Source organism: Rattus norvegicus, chromosome 8 (genome assembly GCF_021556685.1).
Source record: "Rattus norvegicus strain SHRSP/BbbUtx chromosome 8, alternate assembly SHRSP_T2T, whole genome shotgun sequence".
Taxonomy (NCBI): domain Eukaryota; kingdom Metazoa; phylum Chordata; class Mammalia; order Rodentia; family Muridae; genus Rattus; species Rattus norvegicus.
Window position 1 is genome coordinate 54771689 of NC_141541.1, and position 6000 is coordinate 54777688.

Genomic DNA, 6000 nt, shown 5'->3' on the forward strand with positions numbered 1-6000 from the left:
CCTCTCCCTTCGAAGGCAAGAATTAATTTCCTGCCCAGGAAGCCCATAGAATGCTCTTCCACCAGCTTTCTCCAGATAAGAGGGTGTGGAGAGAGTTGACTGTTACTCTTTTTATTTCTGATTCTCTCAAATCTGGGCTTTGGATGTTGTGCCTATTTAACTTGAGTTATGAGTGCTAAGTACATGGAGCCGCTAATTCATGGGGTTTTGATAGTGAGGATGGTAATAACAGAGCAAAGGAAGAGACTGCCTTTGTTCTAACGTGACAAATGTTTATTTGCCGAGTATTCTCTTTATAATAGACATGATTTTGGGCGCCGGGTGGCGGGGGAGATGAATTAAACTATAGCCCTTCCTCTGAGGAGCTCAGAGTCTCCTGTGGCTGGGAGTTAAATACCTAAGATAGGTAAGATATCATTAATGTTTACTAAGTGACTTGAAAGGTAAGAATGGTTTCCAATCTGGCCTGGTGGCACAAGCCAAGAGTCTCAGTGCTTGGAAAGCTGAGGCAGAAGGATTGCTGTGAGTTTGGACTACAAAGAACTCCATCTTGAAAAAGAAGAAAGAAATACAAGGAGATAAAGAAGGAAATAATAGAAGACAAAAGATAAAGCAATAATTTTTGTCAGGGAGTTTCATACAAAAAAACTTATAAATTGGTTACTGGATCTTGTAAGGGCTTTTAGAGATTAAAACTATCTCATTTTTTTTCGTGAAACGAATGGTATGATTTATAGTGCCGGATCTGTCTCAGTCACTTTTCTTTCTGTCTTCTACAGTAACAGAACCTCCAAATGTTAATTGATCCTATAGTTACTTGAAAGCCAGACTACATTTCCCAGTCTCCCTTGCTAGTGTGATCACGTGACTAAGTCGAAGCCAATGAAATGCAAGTATTAGGATGCCTGTCCTCTCAGTGGGAAGAGAGGGAATTTTTTCTTCTCTTTTTATTTCCATCCGGTTGGCAGCAATTCCAACATAGAGGATAGAGCTTAAACAGTCACCTTGAAGCAATGTGACTTTGGGACAGGAAGCCAGGCAGGAAGACCATCCAGAGAGAATCCTGTGACGTTGGAACTAACCCTGACCTGCTTAACCTCCCCGGAAAGTAAACCATTTATCTTGCTCCCACCTCTGTGATTTGGGGACTGTCACCACTCTAAGCCAAGCCAACTTCTAATTAGTTCAAATGAGTTCTTACACACAAAGCACTTAGAACAGTCCTTGGCACAACACACAGGCTCCAGAGATGGCGGCTAACGGCAGTTTTAGTTCTTTCTCTGAAGGGCATGGGCGATAAGAACTCTGCTCAGTGAGCACCGTGATGCCAGCCTTATTTCTCCTTGCGTATGTGGGGCTGGTAGCCAGCATTTTGCTTTGTGGTCAAATCCAGCTATTTAGTTTCTCCTCCCACTGCCCACTGTCATTCCCTCCACCCTCCTACCCCAACATCTCTCCCTCCTTCCCAAACCTGATTTAAATCCAACTGTCAGCCAGCTCAGCCATTACTTATAGAGAGAAGAAGCCATGGCAGTCGAGGAGAAGTATGAGCCAGGAGTCCAGTCCTGTGGATCAATTTGTAATTTTTCTTGTGGCAGCAAGAGGAGCATGAGCGATGCTTGCCCTAAATCCCAGCAGTGGTGCAGGGGCATTCTGGGCTTGAAATTACTTATCTCCCTTGGCGGAATGGGACAGGGTCTTCTGGGAGGAGGGGACACAGCCGGTACATGCAAATGTTCGCCAGTTTAGGTCCGGCCAGGAGCTGGAAGATCATGGCCAGACTGATGGGATTTATCTGGATGGCTCTCTGAGTGACTGAACCCCTTTCTACAGCAGTGACTACGGGAATTCTATCTGCAGGAAATAGAGGGACTTCCAGTATCTAGGCAGGTGAATCCGTCATCCCGCTTCCTTGCTGAGAGACTTATTAGGAACGTGTTGAAATTATGGACTCAGAAATAACAAGTGGCCTTTTGCCTATCAGTGGCATGTGTGCTGGGAGTGTTTGAGACCTTGAGCTGCTTGTAGGAGGAGAAGAAATGGCGAGAGCGCTCCTGGCTGGGGAGGACTCATGATTTTTAAATGAAGGTATGAATTATAAACGCTATCAGTGCTTGTCAGTATTTCCAGATCATTCCCTTTCCTGTTCACATGGAGGAGTCAGACCAGGTGTGCAGCTCTCTGTCAATGGAGAGTGGCAGACGCGCAGCCGAGTACGGAAGAGGTGGCAGGCATTTCACTCAGTCCCCGCCTCGTGTGGAGATGTTATAACTGGTGATGCCATGACCTGGAAGACTCTAGATCAGCCTGCATCCAAGAGTGATTGTGGAACCGAGCTTTATGTCCAGTGTTGGGTGTATACATTAGTAAGGAACAAGTCTTAGCACACAGTCTCTCTGTGAGGACAAAGTCAGAAGACTAGCAGATCCTTCTGCGTTAGTCAAAGACTAGGGCTAACAAGCCAGCAACTGGAGTCTGTACAGAACACAAGGCCCTTGTGTAAGTAGAGGGAGCAAATGCTAACATAGAGAAACAGAGGCGAGGAGCCTGTAAGATACAGTCAGAGGAGCAGGGTTTGATGATAGACTCTGAAAATGTTCCTTGGTCACATGACACTATCAAGCTGATGGACCTTCTGCTGTGACATAGACTGTGGGACAGAAGTGCATGCCTAAGGTCTTAGGACCAGAAGAACAATTTCAGAATTTTCTTAAACCTTGTTCTGGGTTGAACTGTATCTTCCTGAATTCATGCACTGAGTCACAACCCCAAGGCCTTCCCAGAGATAGGATATTTGTAGATAAACAGGAGAGCAGGCCTTAACTGGATATGACTGGTGTGTAGGTTATAGTGTGTCCCTCTCATTGCCCTACATTGAAGCTCAACCCTACCATATGACTGTGTTTGCTTGGAGATGGGACTTTTAAGTAATGAAATTAAATGAAGTTGTAAAGATGCAGTCCTCTTAAACATAATGTGTTTTCCCCCCTTAGGAGATTTTTATGTATGTTGTTCAGTTCATTCCCTTCTCCCAACTCCTCCATATTCTCCCCTCCTCTCTATCCATTCAACGTCATGTTTATTTCTATGTTTCATTAACAAACAAACAAACCAACAAACCAAAAAGAACTCATGGAGTCCAGTTCACATGGGCTGGCTACTCCTGACCTGCCCTGAGGAAAAACTGACTTTTCCTTTCCTGGGAGCAAAATGTAAATGGATCCTTAGCTAGGGGTGGGGCTTTCTACACACCCCCTCCTTCTTCCACACAGTCTTAATTCAATAGGACTTGTGGCATACAAAGAGGGTACCCCTCTTCCTCTATTTCTCCACAACTAGACAGAGGCATGTCCACACGAGGACACAGAGGAAAGGGGCCACGTGAAAGTTAGAAAGAGATGCCTGACCAGAAAGCAACCCTGAGTGCATGTTGATCTTGGAGTAACAGTGTCCAGGTCCTGAGAAAATTAACTTTGTTTTCTAAGCCATAAAGCCAGCCTGTGGTATTTTGTTATAGACCCTGAGCCACAAAAACGCCCACTGACCTAAGACTTGCCATTGAATATCCTTTCTTCTACTCAGAAACCTCCACATTCTCTGAGCCAGACTAGGTAAGTCCGTGGTGGAATTTCTTATAAAGAGTGAGAGATTTTGAGTGAGAAAGAAAAAGAAGAGAGGGAATCATGAAGATCTTGATACTTTCTTGTGCTGTTAACAAAATGCTTTATGGGCTGGAGAGATGGCTCAGCGGTTAAGAGCACCCGACTGCTCTTCCAGAGGTCCTGAGTTCAATTCCCAGCAACCACATGGTGGCTCACAACCATCTGTAAAGAGATCCGATGCCCTCTTCTGGTGTATTTGAAGACAGCTACAGTGTACTTATATATAATAAATGAATAAATCTTAAAAAAAAAAAACAAAATGCTTTATTATGCTCCGTCTGGATCCGGCGACAGCCCTGGAAGATCAACACCCTAAGTGCATAGGTTTTAGTTACCGGCTCAGCAACACACTTGGAGCATCTATGAGAGGTTGGGGCACCACGCTAGGGGCTAGGATGGGAGAATGCGGTATAGCTATGACATGTGTCTCTAGGTGGTGGGGTAATGAGGCACCAGCTCCCCTCGGCAGAGCTGCTCAGGACGCCACTCTGGCTCTTCTGTGCCAAGTTCTTGGCGAAGGATGAGGAAAGCAGAGGCAGGTGGTGACAGACGCTGACAGGGCCTTGTATTCCTGCAAGCTGTCTCCCTGTGGTCCCCGTGGAAACCAGCATCACATCTGGGCAGCATGTACAGCTATGGGCTTTCTGCGTTTCAAGCAATTCCCAGCTTCTTCCTCGCTGGCAGAGCCTTTACTTTGCCCAGCTCTCCTAGACCTCTGTGCTACAGGGAAAGCTGGCTTCCTCACAGGCCCAGAGAGTTAGCAATGCTCCAAGCCAGGCAAGTGTACAGAGCCTGTTTTTGTTGTGACTCTAACCAATGAGACACCGTGGCGATTGCACAAGTCTCAGAGGAATTCTTCCCCTAAAATGGGCACCAAAGAAGGACAGTCTGTTCTCTGAGGAGTATTACTAAGGTGTGGTCATAATGCTTTGAGCTGCTGCAGCCACATTGCTGATGTGCAGACGAGCGTAAGAACCATGCCACGCCCCTGAGGATAGCGGTTAAAGGAAAGAATTGAGTCTTGCTGTTGCTTGATCTAGCATGCTTTGTTAGTATAGCAGATAAGAAGTGTGGTCATCCCTACCCCATTGGGCTTAGGCATACTGCTGGCAACTAGAAGCTTCTCAATGGATGAAGGACAATCAACCAACCAGTAAGTGTTTGCTGGGTGTCACTGCCTCTTCCACTATTTAGTGCTTGACCTCAGCAGGGAACCTGACTTCTGAGCCTCAGTCTGCTTCATACATTGAGGGTAGAGATGTGGGACCATTCCAGATCTCACTTTCATGTTGTTCGTAGACTTAGCACTCTAAATGGCACTCGGGATTAAGGAAAGATGGACTGAGCTCACTGGAGGGACAGTAGTATAAATAGACGGGGAAGGGGTGTGAGGGAGAGGAAGAGGCATCAGCATTAGCAGCACCATCACTGGGGATATGTTCTTGTGTTCTAAGTCAAGACCTGAGTCGCACGCCCTCACAAGCAGCTCCTCCAGTACTTGTGTGCTCAGAGCCTTTGTGCCTTGGCTGCCCCGCTCCTCTTGGGTGTTTTGTAGCAGATCTTGCTGGTGTTTGCTGTAGGACAGGGGAGACGGGTGCCCATGAGGGCATGCTGAGCTGATTCCTATCTGGGCTCAGGGACACTGGACGATTTTATGTGCTAACTCAACTGGGCCGGGGATGCTCAGACCAACATTAAGGGGTTACTTGAGGGTTAGCCAAGAGCTGACTCTGGCAGACAGTGATGTTGCCTGGTGCCACCACTCAATGTGTTGAGGGCTAGTTAGAATGGCAATTAGGGGAAGGACAAATCTCTCTGTGACTGACTTGTGTCCTTGGATATGAGCACTCCTGGTTCTGGAGCTTTTAGACTCAAACTGAGGTTTATACCCATGGATGCCCTGATTTGGAGCCAGTGGCTTTGATTAGAGCACATCAACATCTCTCCTAGGCCCACAGCTTGCAGATGGGACAGTGAGAATTGTCTGTAATTGCATGAGCCACCCTCAACAGAAGCATTGGTTTGTTTCCCTCTCTCATCTAATCTCTTTCTCTCTCTCTCCCTCTCCCTCTCCGCCTCCCTCTCTGTCCCTCCCTCCCTCCCTCTCTAATTTTTTCCTATCATGCATCATGTCTATCCATCTCCCATCTAACCCGTCTCTCTCATTTCTTTCTTTCTCCTATCACACATAATGTACACCCATCTATCCTCATCCACTTGTCATCTTCCTTTTTATTTGTCTTTATTATCTACTTTGCATCTCATTTGCATATATTTATCTTTATTATTTCTCATATATACCCAATACCTATATAATCTATATCATATATAGATATAG